This window comes from Vicugna pacos, chromosome 3, assembly GCF_048564905.1.
Source record: "Vicugna pacos chromosome 3, VicPac4, whole genome shotgun sequence".
Classification (NCBI taxonomy): domain Eukaryota; kingdom Metazoa; phylum Chordata; class Mammalia; order Artiodactyla; family Camelidae; genus Vicugna; species Vicugna pacos.
The window spans coordinates 116874790-116892635 of NC_132989.1; positions in this window are offsets into that span (position 1 = coordinate 116874790).

Here is a 17846-nt window from a genome sequence, read left to right on the forward strand (position 1 = left end):
TGGGCCACCCAGCCAGCGGGATTGTGTCATGACAGCCTGAGCTGGCTACGATACCATTACTCCTGGATGTGTGCCCCTGGGCATAGATCCTCTGATCCAGCTCCGCACACCCCAAGGCACTGGGGTAATGTCTTAAACGTGGTGGAGCATTGGTGAGTGCGTATTTATTGCATCTGGATCTATTCAGGAAGTGTTTATGGAGCGTGTGCAGAGATATGAGCTCTCCATCTTGGCGACAACAAGCCTCAGCTCTCACTTTTAGGGACAGTGTTCCCCGTGACTAAGTGTCTGGCTCAAGTATTTATAACACACACATCACATGAGCCAGGGCAGGGGACCAGAGAACAGACAAAACATCTCCTTATTTTGTGATGGGATTTCTCCTTGAAGTCCAACTTTTTAAATAATACAGATCACACTAATGTTTCCATCAGTCAAGTTATTGTTAGAGAAATTAGACCGAGCCAGTCAGTTCTAGGGTTGCTGCCAGAGGTCGCCCCTCCCGTGTCACCGTCCCTTCATCACACCAATTTGTGGCCCTCCTCATTCCTCAGGAAGCCCCTGGCATGTGTGCTCAAACCCTGCAACAGGGTTCTGGGTATTAAGTGTGACGTTTTCTCTCCCAGCGTCTCAGTCCCATGGAAGTGCCACCCACCCTCTGATCCTCATCCCCCATTTGTGACATTGCCCTATCCAGGCGTCCCTCCCAGAGGAGCAGGGTAGGACCCAGGAAAAATCAGCGACACCGAAGTAACAGCCACCTATGAGCCTTATGGAGCAGAGGGATGGCCCAGCCATGGCGCACATGGACCGCCTCAGTCCCTGGGAAGGAAAGGGAGCAACAATTCGCACGTCCCCTGAGACAATTCCTGTCTTCGCCCCTCGTCTCCGCTGGGTCCCATCCTCCCATATGAAGGTCATCTCTTCAACACTGAGATATGGAGAAAGCTGTGTTCCCATGTCATCTGCTGTGTCTTCATGACCACCTAGGAGGTGAGCTTTCAGCTCTCAAAAGCTCGGTTAAACATTGTCAACACTCCTCTCCTGGGGAAGTAACCTGGGCGGGAATGAATACGGAACCCACCGGCCACTTTGAATTGAGAGACATCTAGCCATGACTTCACTATTACTTTAAGGAAATTAAAGGAGTGAACGGTGACAGTTGTAGAGAGACCACACTGACAGAGTCACCAGCCTAGCCTCCTCCAGGAACAACTTACAGCTTACCCGGGACCCGGCAAAGACGAGAAAGAAACAATGCAAAAGAGACAAGAAAGGTCGGGCAGGAGAAGAGTCATTTTATAGCAGGAATGCTGAAATTAAAAATCTACATAAAGCAAAAATTAACTGCAGCTGCTTTCTCATGGCATAACTCTCCTTCCAGTGGAATAAAGTAAATTAATGGTCTCTTTGGTTTCCCCTTCCAAAACTCCGAGCGTGATCTGGAAGGAGAAATCAAAGGCTGGCTTGCTCTGCATAATCTTAAGGAGAGAGTAGCTCTGAGTTTTCACCAGCAGCCCAGGATCAGTGAGGGGAGGGATGTGAAAATGAAGGGGAAAGGGTCCAGAGGGGCTGGGGAGAGAGTGGAGTCCAAACACACTTAAGAGACAGTGTCAGGGAAAGAAATCGCTCCTGCTGGGGGAGCCAATGCATTTTTTAAAAATGGAAATGTGGTAGCTATAACTGTTTCCATCACAGCATTCCAATAAGTCTGTTTTCTTCCAGAATCCATCTCTACGAGCCCCAAAATGTCCATAAAACTTTCCACCTATATTAGCTTTATGTTCAGTGCGTTAGGTCAATGATGGGAGAGGAAACTTGCCCAGTGTAGGGCAACACTGGAGACCAAGAGAAAGCAGAAGTTTCAGGAACATGAGGACAGGTGACAGAGATCACAGTCATGGTCCACAGTTGTGCTCCCCAAGAGAACAGAGAAAAGTCAACGGGAATTCTGAAGGGGATGGTGTTCCCATCCTATGACAGCTGTAACAAATTACCGCAAACTTAAACACACATTTATTATCTCACAGTGGTGGAGGTCAGAAGTCTCACCAGGCTAAAATCAAGGTATCAGCAGGGCTGTGTTCCTTCTGGAGATTCTGGGGAAGGCATCCATTCTTTGACTTTTCCAGCTCCTAGAGACACCCACATTCATTGGCTTTGGGCCACATCTGTCTGGTCTCTGTTTTTATCCTCACATCCCCTTCTCTCACTCTGATCCCCCACCTCCCTGTTGTTACTACGCTGGACCACTCCAGCAATCCAGGATCCTATCCCCATCTCAAGATCCTCAACACAATCACATCTGCGAAGTCCCTTTTGCTGTGTAATTTAGCATTTTCATGGGTTCTGGGGGTTAGAATGTGAGCGTCTTTGGTGGTTATTGTTCAATCAGCCACAGGCACCTTCCCAAAGTGTTCTAGATGGGAGAATTTGATTAAAGACGGACTTACCTGAGTTACAACAAGATGTGCAACATTAAACTGGTGATCTTGGCATTTTCAAGGATCCAAGGAATATCTGATGTGAATGGGGGACATTTTTAAGCTCTGTGTGCCATCCCAGAGTGCACCACGCATGTCCACACCTGAGAGCACATTGCCGTCTCCTATTAATGCTTTGAGGCAGGTTTATGACTCCTGATGCAAACATGCCCACAGGAGATACATTTTAAAAACATTTTGTTATAGATGTTCTATAGAATCAAAAGGAATTTAAGAAGAGCAAGTCAATGGCTGTATCATGTATTCTTTGTCAATGTGCATGTTCTATTTTTATGTATTCACAGTATCTTAGAGATAAGTTACACTCTACAGGTTCCACTAAAATCTTGTCCTAAATAGTTACCTGTGGGATTTCCCCCTCCTGTGTGCCAGTAACCAATCTTAGTAGCAGGTAAGCGCCCCTCCATTCTCCTCCACACTCATATTTTCATTTGCAAACTTATAAACAGTCTTCTCTGTTTCCCCTTCTCTCACATAGTAGTCTTATGTGAAAATTCCACCAGATCAGTGAGGAACTTTTAAAGGACCTCATACGATTCTTATAGATTTGTTTCTTTTTTGTATCTTCACTTCTTTGTTAAGACTTTGTATCTTTCCATGTGTTTTAACAATGTTCGCCATTCCTTCTTGGAGCCTTTTATCATAGTCTCTTTAAAGCCTTTGACAGATATTTCCAACATCTGTGCCATCCTGGCATTGCTTCCTCTGGGTGCCTTTTCCCACGTAGCTGAGATTTTCTTGGTTCCTCATACGCTGAGTAATCTTGGATGGTATCCTGGGTGTTTTGAATATTATAAGGCTTTTGGGTCTTATTTAAAGCTTATGAGACTGTTGATGTTTCCTGTTATGGAAAAATGAGGAAAGGGCTGTAAGTTACATCCAGTCTTCTGTAGGCAATGGTCTGAACATCCATTCCACTTTCAAAGTTTGTAAGCACTTGTATGATCTGAGTAACATGTGTGATGGCGCTGAGTCTACAACCCAGGCAGAGTGTCCATCTCTTAGTTCAGTTCTTAAATTATTTTGTAAGCTACTTTAGATAAACAAGGTCCATGCTCGTGCACTTTGAGGCTAAGCTTCTGAATTGGTAAACACCTTATGGGGTTGCTTTTCCATGTTCTTCTCTCTCCACAATCTTTTCTGTTCCCTAAGCTCCCCCTTTTTGATCCTGAAAACTTAGTTTTCAGGGTTTATTTATCTTACTCTGCTGTGAACTTCCCAAAACTGTGCCCACAGTTAAGGCCAAGTGATGGGAACTCATAAAGAAGGAAAACAAAGATGCTCAGCCCGCTTTCCTAAGGGCAGAGCTCCTCTGACTGAAGAGGGAGAGTCTCTCCTCGGCAGGTTATGTGCCTCTGCCTGCTGCTGCTGCTCAGGAGACAATTTGCTGTCTCTTGAGCCTGAACTAGGGGATTTCTCCTGGAGTCTTTTGTCCACCCTGATGCCTGTGTCTGGGCTTCAGGCCATGAGATGTGGCAAACTCACCATCAGTTCGATGGAGGTCTGAACTCTGACCTTCCGCAATCCACCTGAGTTCTCGAACTGCTGATCCCAGTGATCTGTCCAGGTTTCATCGCTGAATTCACTGGGGTGAGCAGGGGGAGGAGGACCCCTCCAGCTCAGCCAGGACTAGACCCCTGACTCTTGTGTTTGTCATCCCCACTCCGTACCTTGTGATTCAGATAAGCCCCGCCCCAAGTGGAAATGAACTTGACACTTTTTTTAATTTATAATGCTTACTGTGTTTTTCACATGATACTCATTATTCCGCCACTTTCACAGAGGGAGGACTTCAGACAAGGAGGCTGGAAACACACAGCTGATATGCAGAAGAAGAGGCTGCATCTCCAAATTCCAAGCCCAGCGGCTTTAGTGCCATTCTTTGAATTCCTTTTAAGTAATGCACTCAGTGAGGACACGTTCTTATGGGATCACAATCTTCCTCCTGGGACAAGAAGTCACAGGTTTTGCATAAAACAATTTCTTTCATTAGACTTGAATTAAGATGATGATGTTGATGGTGGTGATAATGATTTAAAAGTGAACTGGGTAAAGTCCAAAAAAGTAATTGTTTGTGAAAAATATGTCTATCTATCTCCCTACAGCCTCCCTTGTCAATATACCCGTCAAGACAGAAGCATGATCACTACCAGACGCTACTTCCCAGAACGTGGTAATTATGTATTTATTCTTTGTAGTGCCAGTGCAGCTCATCCTGAGGGAACTTTATAACGAAGAAAATCAAGATTTCAGATTGGCTTTATCAAACTGTATTTCTCTAGTAAAATACACTATTTTATTTCCTTGGAGTCTGATGGATAAGAAAAAATGAAGTCTTTACTTTTTCTTTTATAGAAAAAATATTACTGAGAATGGATGGCTAAAAGTAATTTTAAAACTTCTGAAACAGAATACCAAAATTAATGAAAACGTATTTTACATTTTTGTACGTATATCAACATCCTAAATGTCCTCTCTTCGTATTGAGGAACAGAGATTTTATATTTTTTACTGAAATTGAAAATGGAAACTCCAGTTGCTTAAAACTCTGAAAATGAAAGCTCACTCACCAGAATTCCCCTGGTGAAAACTTGCTGGAGGCATCTGCTGTCTCTGAATTTTAATAATCCCTTCTTTAAAAAGTTTTCCTTTTTATCACCCACATTGAATGTGAGCACTTGTTTTCAAGCTCTCATTTCGCCCCCACGTAATAAGAATAATAAATAGGGCTCCTCTGTCTTTCAGCCCCGGGCTTGGAGGAGTGTGCCCCGGAAAGCCTTCCGCATCCTTTGATAAACACTCCCAGAGGCTTCCCGCACGCCTTGGCAGCTTCCATGAGTAGTCTTTGCATTTTTCCTTTCTAAAGGGATGAAACTGAAAAATGTGTTAGAGAAGGAAAGGAAACAAATGTGGCATACGATTACTTGATGGAATATCAGATTCAGTACCTGAGGGAAGAAGGCTGTAAAGGGATTCAGGAAAAATCTTTGTTTTAAATAAACCTGTGTTCTTAAAAAATAAGAAAGGAGAAATTATCCCTCCCCTTTTACCTTTATCTGTTTTGAGAAAAGCCTAATTTGTCGCAGTGGTGTCAGTGAAGCGCAGACTGTCCCTCAGGAGGGCGAGGGGCAGTGGCCTGCCTTCCCCTCCCTGCCTCCTCTCAGTGGAACCACATCTCCTCGCCGAATCCATGCACTTGCTCCTTCTGAAAACCCCATGGTAAGAGCAAGTGTGAGGAGCTATGGAGCAGAGCTATTCCTGTAAATAAATTCTTGATTATTGTGTCCTCCACTGTAAGTTTCTATTTCTGCTTCCTAGAGAATGCACTGTCAGGACAAAATTAAATATGCATGACAGTGGAGGTGCTCACCACCCAGCAGACGTGAATAGTTCCCAGTACGTTTGTGCCTTAATTCAAGTAAATATTTAAAAAAAAAAAAAAAAGCCTGAGTGCCAAACCACATGATCACCATAGTCACTTCTAATTTTAACCTTTTGTGATTCAAGAAAACTCTTCCAAGTGACAACTAATACAACTTATAATATATGTATTGTATTATATTTTATTATAATTTATATTTTATTCTATACAATATGTATTAGGAGTGATATTTAATCTACCAGATGCCTCCGGCAAGTTTTTATGTACTATACATACCACATCATTATATATATATAATATATATTATATATATATATATACATATATATATATATGTATACATATATATATATATACATATATATATATATGTGTGATATTATATATATTCACATATAACTTCAAATATATACATTCACTAAAGGACATCTTGTTGGCTTCTAAGTTTTTGCAGTTATGAATAAACTGGCTATAATCATTGGTATACAGGGCGTTTTGTGCACATGAGTTTTCAGCTCCTTTGTTCAAATACCAAGGATCATTGCTGGATCTCATGATAAGAGTGTACTTTTGTAAGAAACCACCAAACTGTCTTCCAAAGTGGCTGCACCATTTCACTTTCCCACCAACAACGAATGAGAATTCCTATTGCTCCGCATCCTCACCAGCATTTGGCGTCACCAGTGTTTTGGATTTTGGCCATTCTAATAGGAGTGCAGTGGTATCTCATGGTTATTTTAAATTGCAATTTGTTGATGACATTAGACGATGAGCATCTTGTCGTATGATTATTGTCACCTGTACACCTTCTTTAGTGAGGTATCTGTTGCCCATTTTTAAACAGGTTGTTCTCTTACTGTTGTTTCTAAAGAGTTCTTTGTATGTTTTGGATCAAAGTCTTTTATCAGATATGCCTTTTGTAAATATTTTCTTCCAGTCTGTAGCTTGTTTTTAATTCTACTGAAAGCTTATTAATTATTAATAATTAATAGCTTATTAATTATTTCTTTCATGGATCATGTCTTTGGTGCTTTATCTAAAAAGTCACCTCCATACCCAAGTTCATCTGAATTTTTCATGTTATTTCTTTGCAGTTTTATAGTTTTCATTTTACATTTTGGGCTATGATCCATTTGGATTGAATCTGTGTCTAGATTTATTTTTTTTTTTGCATATGGATGTCCAGTTGTTTTAGATCTACTTGTAGAAATTACTACTTTTTCCTTCAATGTATTATCTTTTTTCCTTTGTCAGAGATAATTTGAGTACATTTATGTGGGTCTATGAGTTACTTTCAAAAGAGATTTTAGGAGCACTTTATACATTATGAACATTAAGTTCTTGTCAATTGTATGCGTTGTAAACCTCCTCTTCTAGAGGTTGCTTGTTTTAATTTTGTTTATGGGGACTTTTAGACAGAAGATTTCAACTTCTAGCTGTATCATCTGCTCATTATCTCTTTTAAGTCTCTGTATTATAAAAATATTATCCTATGTTTTCTTTGGACAGTCTTACCGTCTTTTTATATTATGCCGACCTACATGGCAGTTATCTTTGCATCGTGTAAAGTAGGAAGGTATTAAACTTAATTTTTCTGAAACTGATAGTTTCTTTTAAAACATACAGGGCATAATCTATATTTTCCCTGTTCTATTGCAATGAAAGTCTTACCATACATTTATCTTAAGAAGGATCAGTTCTCCCCTGATGCTTCCCGTGGATTTTATGTTTGTACCCGCCATGTGAATTCCCCCGTCAGCTTGTCCAGTTCCCTAAATAGTATTCTGCTCTCCTGGTAGGTGTCGCGTTCATCTGTAGGTTGATTTGAGAGGGGCTGACGTGTTCACGGGCCAGCTGTGCCACCTCAGGGTCTCACTGCACCCCTCCAGTGACTCATACTCCTTTGATGGTCTCCAAAAAGTGTTACGAATTTCACGTGCCTTTCATAGATATTTGGGGGATTATTTCTTGACTTTCATTTTGATGGAATTGGGAACTTTAGTTATAAAATGTTCCGATTTCTCATTCCGGCACAGAGACAAGTTGCTGTTTATAGTCCCTGTAACTGGCTGCTTTACTCAGTTGGCAAAAAGCTTTCTGTTCCTCCTCCCACCTTTCCCGGACATCTAATTACACGGTTGGTAAATGTCACTGTATTTATTTATGTATTTTTATTTTGTATTTTTTTATTTATGTAGTTATTTATTTATGTATTTTTATTTTCACCACGGTGGTTAGCACATCCAGGTCAGTAGGAGCCAGAAGCATGAAAAGCAGAACTCCCTGGCGTGCAGGTGACGCTGGGGGAAGTGCCTCTCCTGTTAGGCAGGCAGGTCATTTCTCGTAGGTTCTGGCAGACAGTCTGCATCAGGTCAAACACCTTCCTTCTATTCCTGCTTTGCCAGGTCTTTTTGAAGAATTGGTGGTGAATTTTACCCCATGCATCTGCGATAATCATATGCACATAAATTTTCTATTTGAAATGCTAATGTAATTAATTCCACTAATAGATTGCCCAACCTTTTAACAACCTTGAAAGGTAAGTATTGTTCTACCCGCTCTCACTGATGGCCACCCTGATGCTCGGGGAGGTAACCGACTGGCCCGTGATACAGCTGCGGAGCGGTGGAGTTGGGATCGCAGCAGGCCTGCCTGGCTCCAAAGCCCAGGATCTCTCCTGGCCTCAACCTTGAGATCACGGTATTGGCCAAACCAGCCCTTCAGACTGTGGGCACCTTGTGCTTTCTGAGAGTGAAGACCAGCAGGGGACATGCGGGTACGCTGTGTCCCTGGAGGGAGCCTGTGGGCTGCCCACGCAGAGGACGTCGTGCTGGGGTTCTGGGGTAGCTGTGGTGGGGGAGCCCTGGGGGGTCTTCTCAGCCCCCGTGACCATGCACAAAATGCCTGCAGTGTCTCCTGCCCCTCAGCAATCGCCCATCAAGGGTGCTGCTCGGAGCCCAGCACCACCACGTCACATGGGAGAGCAGAGTGGGGGCAGGAGGGAGGATGGCATCCCCTTATCCGCCAAGTACGGCTGGTTTCCCTAACTCCTTCCCACTCAGGGCGAGGCAGCTGGTGTCCCCGTTTAGCTGTGGACCTGAAACACACTTTGTCCCTAACCTCTGTTCTACTGGGTTGGATGTAGGCAATTTCCTGTGTGGAAGCCCCCAGCCCTCCCCTTGGCCCAGACCCCCTCCTCCTGGGCGGGTTCTGTCACTCACCACGGGGGGTGAGCCGCCTGGGGCTGGCCTCTCTGGATAGAGGGCGGGCCTCACCTCAGCTGGTCCCAAGTGCAGGTTTCCACTGTCCTTCTTTAGCACTGCCTCCTCCCTCCCCTCCTGGCAGACAGTGTGACAGCATCCACGTCCCACCCAGGACAGGGGCACCTGCCCCGTTCATACAAGCACGAGCAGACGGGGCAGAGCAGGGCCTCCATGTCTGCTCCGCACACGCACGTCCCCTGGCCTCCACCGCCTTGTGTCCTCAGAGCTGGTGTGACCTGTGAGCCCGTCTGCCTTCAAGGGTTTAAAACCCACACGACACAACATTTCACCTCGTCTTCAGTGGAGTTTTGCCGAAAGCAGCATTTACGTCGCTCTGCAGCCCACGACAAATAAATATGGAAACTGATAGCCACACAGACGGAAGAACCTAGGAGAAAAGCACATGTGGAAAATGGGCACTCACACGCACACACGCACACACACACACACACACACACACACACACACGGGAGCAGTGAAGTACCAGGTCACTCCGAGTCAGGCACAAGGAGTGGCACTTAGGTTGCCCTCACTTGTCACATTAATTTCTGTGCCATCGAGAGGCTGCGCTGGTGGCTCTCACGTCCCGCCTGAACTTTATTTCCTGCCTCTCTATTCAGCAGCCTTTTTCCCAGCGCTGGTGTGAGTGGGCTGAGAGCCGCGACCGACACTCACTAAGACGCCGGAGGCAGCAGCACACAGCCCCCTGCCCTGCCGTGCTGGGTGTCAGGGAGACGCAGAGGGAGCAGAGATTTATTGAAACGGTGTGATTTAATTATCTCCATGGCCTTTTGCAAAATGAGGAAGGAAGGCGTCCAAGCAGCCACCTCACTGTCTTGGGGGAATTGTTTCGTAGTTACTGTGTGTCTGGTTCTCACCTTCATCTTTTTGATGTTTGCTCTCAGGAAAATGCAATTCCTCAGGATTACGAGCCTGGGGTATGAGCTGCCGCCTCCTGGACAGTGGGCGGCTTCCTGGTCACTCTCAGGCCGTGCAGCCCCAGAGCCCAGGCTCGCCTCTGAGACACACAAGAGCTCTGATCTCTGCCATAGTAATTGTAAAGCATAGCTTCCAATTCAGGCTGAATTCCCAGATGTGAAGGAAATATTCCTCCCCAGCCAACGCTAGCCTTACTGACTAAACAATGCATTTGTCTGAGGCCAGCCTTCCCTGCTCCTGATTCTAAGTTCACATCGCTGATATTCTCAGAAGCCACTCCCAGTGCAGAGCTGGGAGCACAGATGGGGCCACCTGCCCTTGTTTTCAGCAGAGCAGCATCGTTCCTGGACCCCACCCTCAGCCCTGCAGTCACCACCGTTCCGTCTCTCCCATGCCTGCCGGGCGGAACCCCAGCCCTGCACCCGCTTCCAGGCTGCTGGGCGCTGCTGGAAATGCCCAGCATCTCCTAAAAGACTGGCCGTTGGACACAGCTGTGCAGCAATGCCCCGTTCACTGCCCTGCCCCGGGGCGGCCGGTACGCGAGGGGCGGACGGCAGGGGCAGTGAAAGGCTCAGACTCCCCAGAGCGTGGAGCCAGGGAAGCCCTCAGGTGGAGGAGAGTGACCGCGGTGGTTGGCCGCTGCCCCAACAGGGATGGTTCTGCCCCTGCCGGGGCCTCTGGGGAGCCTGCATCAGGCTTTCCGTAGAGGGCGTGGGTCCCCCTCTGAAAATGCCCTCCTCCTACGCTCCCGCCGACTCTCTGTTTCAGAGTCAGAAGCTTCCAGCTGCGCACAACGTAACAACGCAACAACGTAACAAAGTAACAATGTCACATAATGGTGGGATTCTTTATTTTTAAAAAAAATTTAAATTAAAGTACAGTTGATTTACAATACTGTGTTAGTTTCTGGTGTACAGCATCATGATTCAGTTACATATATATATTCTTTTTCATATTCTTTTTCATTATAGATTATTCCAAGATATTGAATATAGTTCCCTGTGCTGTACAGTAGAACCGTGTTGTTTATCTATTTTATTTATGTATTTTTAAATGACAGGACTCTTTGAATCACAACAGCCAGGAGAGAAATAGTCTACGTCCGGGCGTCAGACCCCACCACAGGATACTGTGCCCCTTGTACGTGCAACACCACACACCCACGAGCAAAAACATCCCTTTTGATTTGCAGGCACTCAGGGAGGAGAAGCACTGATGTCCCCGGCGGGGTTTGCCCCTTGCTTCTCCACACCAGTGTGTCAAGACGGAAGCTCTCCCCGTGGTGAGGAATCACCACCCCAACATCTCAGGCAGGTCCCCTGCAGCATCTCATGAGGGTGCATGGGACCGAAGCTCAAACACTTCACCCCTTCTGCCTCCCAGGCACCCCCCACCCCCGCTCAGTGAGGGTGGCTCTCCAAAGCCACATCCTCGGAGGACTTTACGATGTGCGGCTGCACAGTTTAACGTCTCTCATCCACATTAATTTCTCTGTCCTCAATATTTTCACTTTTCTTCTTTACACCCTCATAGCATCCTTTAGACAATGACAAGCCACAGGGGACAATCAATCTCACCCATCTCTGTTTTTAGATCCTGGGGCCTTTCTCTCCCTCTTCCTTTCAAGGTGTCCCTGACTCCTGTGTGTGAAGGGAAGACCAGTGTCCCTGCCCCCTCGCCTCTGCTGCGGGAGACCGACCGCAATCCTGAGGCAGAGAAACCCGCTCACATTGGGAGGACCCCTCTTTGACTGTAGACACTGACATTAGGCCAAGTGCAGGATGTAATTTGGGAAAAAGGCATAACCATGTTTTTGTTTCATTCTGGATGTTTGCCCACTAATAAAAATGCTGGCTAAGCAAGGAGGTCGCAACCAGCTGTAAGTCAGAATCTATGCGTCAGGGGATCAACCAGCCCAAGCAGCTCGTGGCTTTCTCTGTTTTTTGCTTTTTGAATAAGTGACGTCATCGCGCACTATTTTCCTCCTTGTTGGTTTATGGAGGAGGCACGAAGAGGAAACTCATGAAGACAAGGGAAGTCAGAGCTGGGAAAGACCCTAAGAAGTCTTTCTTTCTGTTCTCATCCCCTTGCAGAGGCTGGGGAAGGGGAAGCGGGGGTTCAGGAAACGTCTCTGCTTTGGGTCGCAGGCAACGGCAGAGAGGTTGCCCCAGGACCGGGTGCCTGGTCCCAGCCTGCAGTCCGTCTCCAGACTCAGCTGCCCTTCGGGCCACTGGCTTCGTGGGTGCCAGCTTCTACAGAGATTTCACCATTAAAAAACAAACTGTGAGACATAGGAGTACAGTGATCTTTGGAGTCTCCTTTATGCTTAGTTTAATTCAAGTGTCATCAAATATGCAAAAGGCAAGGCCTGGTATTTTAGGAAAAAAACCGGTAAAATTTTTAAATGATTTTTAAAGTTAGCACAGCTGATTAAAATCTTCACTGTATCCCTCATCATCTGTATGAGGAGAACTTTGAAGAGCATCCTTGATGGACGAGAAATAATGTCCTTCTGTCTCCCTGCAAGGCCGTCTCTATGGGGTGTGGGACGGACCGTTCTACCTGCCCCTGGGGTACCTGGCAAGTCTGAGAGACAAGGAGGGCTGTTGTATCAGGCAGGAGGTACGTGCTGGGTAGTAACATTTGGAGGTGTGAAATAAATCCTCATCTTTTGGAGTTTATTGCTTTCCGAAGAAAATCTTTATTCCTGCAATTCATGTGACTTCTTTACTAAAATCCAGCTATTAAAAACATTTTTTTCTGATAGAAAAGATTATTCTTTACATGAATCAATTACTCTCTCTACTCAGGTCACCTTGGGCAAGAATATAATGAATAATTGTAAGATGGGAAGGTCAGAAACGCAGGGAACAAAATTCTTTCCATGGTTGAGAATTAACTAGACTAGAATTCATGCCACTTGTGCTCTGAACGAGCACCATGGAAACACTGATGCGAAGATTCCACTTCGGCCGGCCCCGTGCTCTGAGGCCACGGGGACTTTGGATGAATGGAAGGACATTGCTGGCTGGAAGTTACCAGCTGCTCCCCTCGGCCAGGCACCCCTGGTTGGTTTCCCTTTGTGCTCTGGGCACCGTCTCGCCCTGCTGGTGCAGAGAAGGGGTGGAAGTGATGCCTGTAGCTCTTTGGTCGCTGACAGGCCAGGACTTGCACCTCAGAGCTCTGAGTCAACCTGGACTTCGCCCGCATCAGAGCGCCAAGGGGCAAAGTCACAGCGCAGCATGCTGAGAAAATAATGGCAGTTAACATTTTTAGAAATAAAAGACAACTGCTATTTAAGAACGTTATTAACAGCAGCTACCACAATGAATAAAGTACTACAACCGTAAACTCGTGATGAAGGTGCCCCCTTTCCTTCTGGGAGGGACCCTGCATAGAATACCAGGGCTGCAAGGTGTCTGCAGTGAGGACCCTTGGAAACAGCCGATTCCCGGTGGTGCTCACGTAGCCTTCTCCCCACGCCTTTACTGAAGCAGACCCCACCGCTGGCACAGAGCCCCGAGAGCTGAATTCAAAGAGCGCATTTTTTTTTAATTGAGGTGTAGCTGATTTACAATGTTGCGCTTCTGGTGCACAGCATAGAGGGTCAGCTGTACATATGCGCAAGCACTCTTTCCCATTACAGCTCATTACAAGCTGCTGAATGTAGTTCCCTGTGCTCCACAGTGGGGCCTCGTTGTTTATCTGCTTTCCAGACAGTGCTGTGTATCTGCCAATCCCAGACTCCCAGTTTATCCCCCCCACTTTCCCTTTGGTAACCATTTGTTTTCTATGTCTGTGAGTCTGTCTGTTTTGTAAGTAAGTTCACTTGTGTCATTTTTCTTTTAGATTCCACATGTAAGTGATACCCTATGATATTTGTCTTTCTCTGTCTGACTTACTCCACTTAGTATGATCATCTCTAGGTCCATTTATGTTGCTGCAAATGGCATTTCATTACTTTTTAGGGCTGAGTATAAATCTCATGTCTTTATCCAGTCATCTGTCCATGGACATTCAGGCTGTTTCCTTGTCTTGGCTGTTGTAAACAGTGCTGCTATGAACACTGGGGTGCATGTGTCTTCTCAAATTAGAATTTTCTTCAGATATATGCCCAGAAGTGAGATTGCTGGATCATATGGTAACTCTAATTTTAGTTTTTTAAGGAATCTCTGTACTGTTTTCCAGTGGCTACACCAAATTACACTCCCTCCAGCAGTGTAGGAAGGTTCCCTTTTCTCCACACTGTCTCCAGCATTTATTGTTTGTGAACTTTTTAATGATCGCCATTCTGACCAGTGTGAGATGACACCTCATTGTAGTTTTAATTTGCATTTCTCTGATAATTAGTGAAATTCAGCATTTTTCCGTGTGCCTATTGACCATCTGTATGTCTTTATTGGAGAAATGTCTGTTTGGGTCTTCTGCCCAGTTTTGATCAGCTTTTTGCTGTTGTTGTTACGGAGCTGTAGGAGCTGTAGGGGCTGTAGGAGCTGTAGGGGCTGTAGGGGCTGTAGGGGCTGTAGGGGCTGTTTGTGTATTCTGGAGGTTAACCCCTTGTCAGTCACATTGTTTGCAAATATTTTCTCCCATTTTAAAGGGTTATCTTTTTGTTTTTCTTATAGTTTCCTTTGCTGTATAAAAGATTATGTTTAATTAGGTCCTATTTGTTTATTTTTGCTTTTATTTATTTTGCCTTGGGAGACTGACCTAGGAAAACAGTGCTACAATTTATGTCAGAGTGTTTTCCTGTATTATCTTCTAGGGGATTTATGCTGTCCTGTCTTATATATTTAAGTCTTTAAGCCATTTTGAGTTTATTTTTGTGTATTCTAGCTTCACTGATTTACATGCGGCTGTCCAGTTTTCCCAACATCACTTGCCAAAGAGACTGTCTTTTCTCCATTGCATGTTCTTGCCTCCTTTGTCAAAGGTGAATTGACCATATGTGTGTGTGGTTTTTTTCCTCAAAGAGCACATTTTAGTCCCAGTCTTGTGACCTCCTTGACCTGGTGCAAACTGGGAGCATTGCATCATGTGGGGTCCAAGCTGGGAAAATATATTGATCTTAAAACAGCTTAACTAATGAGTGTTTAATGAAGAGTCTACAAAAAGATTATGCACAGGGCCCAGGGAAAACATTAAGAGGTGGCCAGGCCCCAGGTACTGGCAACACCAGGGAGCAAGTGGCAAAACACGGTCATCATGTTCCAGCCTTAGCACCTCTTGTCTCTGGCCTGTGCCACCCGCTGGCCGGACTCTACCTGGAGTTAAAGGCACAGGGGCCGATGAGTGTAATCGGTCCCAGTCAGCCTCCCAGCTTGGAGGAGGTGCAGAAGGGTGGATGCGGGTTTTGGGTGTGATGTACACCCTCCTCGTCTCCCCAGCCTTCGGGCTGCCCTTTTCCACCGCCCTCTTGGTGTCTTCTTCCTCTGCTCGTCTGTAAGTGGAGCCTTTCCCCAGGGTTCTGCCCTCACCCCTCTGTTCCTGCTCCCCTTCCCTCAGGGAAGTGTGTCCACGCTGTGAGGTTAGCTGATCCCTCTCCACCTGTGTCCCGGCACAGCCCTGTTTATAGAAGCCCCCAGCACAACACACTAAATCTAGTTGCACCTCCTACCTCTAACCTCACTGCTTTGCCATCGGTCTTTGGTGGGAGTTATCCTTATATCTGCCTTCTCCTCTATCCCCACCTCCAATGAACCACCAAGTCCAATGAAGGATCCTGCCCCAGACCCCGCACGGCCATCCCCAGGTGCCGCATTTCTCTCTGAATTCCTGCCACTGCCTCGCAGTTGGTCCTGCAGACATGAGGCTCCTCCGAGAAATGCAGCCTGTCAGTGCACGGTCACATGTTTTCTTTTTCCTAAAGCACATCTGAACAGCTCACAACATACATCATGATGTACACTCAGAGAATAGCATCTGGGAAGAGTTAAAACAACAGACAAAATTGTTGTTATTTGCAACATAATTACAAAACAGGAATTAGACTAAAAATAAAAGTGCAGGTCCTCATCAATTCTAAGATTCATGAGAAGGAAGATAAAAACCTAAATATCAAGAGCTGTGTTTGAAGCTTTGGGAGGGTGGCTGAGAGCTGGATTGGCTGACACCCACGTGGTCCTCCTGAAGGAATAGCTTAGCACTACTGCTCACCTAATGCTAAGCTTGTGGGAGGAAGAACTTAAATGTTCAGCAAAAGACACTAGTAGGATGACTCCTGTGCCCAGATGCAGACTAGGGTAGAGAAAAGACTTGTACTCGGGTCTTCCGGCTGGGCTGAAGTTTAAGGAGATATTACAAGTCTCTCCCTGCCTTCCTCAGGAGGGAGAGGTGTAAATAACTTGTACAATTCCTCATTTTAACTACCTGGGGAGCTTTTTCCTGATGAAGAGGCACCCAGCCCAGGGTCCTTCTCCATGCACTTATTGCTGATCTGGAAGAGCAAGACCGGAGAGTCACCATGGAAACCATCATTGGAGGCATGGACAACACCTCTATTTGAACCAGAAAAAAATGCATCCGGGCATTAAACACTGGCTGGCATTGGAAGTCCTGGCCAGGACTCCCTCACCTTCCTCCCTCCTGCACCATCTCAGCCTTGCTCTCCTCTTGACCCAGTCCTCACCTCATCAATTACCTGGTCTCCTGGCAACCACTTTCAGCATCTCCCAGGCATGTTCTTCAACAGCCTGCAGGTGCTTCAGAAAGCAAATCATATCAAGTCATTCCATCCCTGGCTTGGCCCGCAGAGCCCGCCCTGCCGACTTCTCTGAAGTTGTCCCTCTCACCTGCTTACCGCCCCAGCAGGCAGAGCAGGTCTTCCTTATGCAGTTCAGCCCAGTGCTCCCTGCCTCAGGGCATGTGCACCCAACATCCCTCAGCCCAGAACATCCCAGGAGTGAGCCATGCTTTTCTCTTTTGTTGGTCCTAATATTCTTAATCCCTAACTGAATCCATCCTGGCAACTGTGGTGCTGGAAGCGTAAAGGCAGTAAGAATGCACAGGGCTGTGAGAAGTGGCAATGATCAGGCTAAAACCAACAGGTGGGAGGGTTTGGCTCAGTCATGAGGAAGCGCCTGAGACCCTGGCAGTCCAAGGACAGGTAGGAGAAGGTAAAGGTTTCCGACCACATCAGTGCTGAGCAACGGTAATGCCTGTCAGCTGAGGTTTAGTAACAGGGGTCCATCTGCACACAGAAGTTTCTAGTTTTTTTAATATTTTTTTATTGAAGTATAGTCAGTTGGCAATGTTGTGTCAATTTCTGGTGTACAGCGTAATGCTTCAGTCATACATATACGTACACATCTCAAGATAGTAAAAGCTGTTTATGACAGACCCACAGCCAGCACAACACTCAAAGGTGAAAAGTTGAAAGCCTTCGCTAAAACCTGGAGCAAGACAAGGGCGCCCACTCTCCCCACTTCTGCTCACACAGCACCGGCTTCTAGTTTCACAGCTGATGATCATGATGACGTCCGGCAGGTGTCCTGGGACGCTCGTCTCCCTCGCTGGCCTGAACTTGAGAACAAAGGTCTTATTCCTCGTTATCTTCACAGCATGGGGACTGGTGCGTAGGCCAAGAGTAACAATCGTTTCATTGATTCCTTGGCTGCGCTGCAGCATTATGACTTCATGTGTTAAATTCAGATAGCCTCTCTATTTTGAGCTGGTCACCTAAATCAGAGTCTGCTTGTAAAAGGACACCTGAAATGTGGGTGGGAAACACCACCTCCATTTCTCAGGGCAGCTCACGGA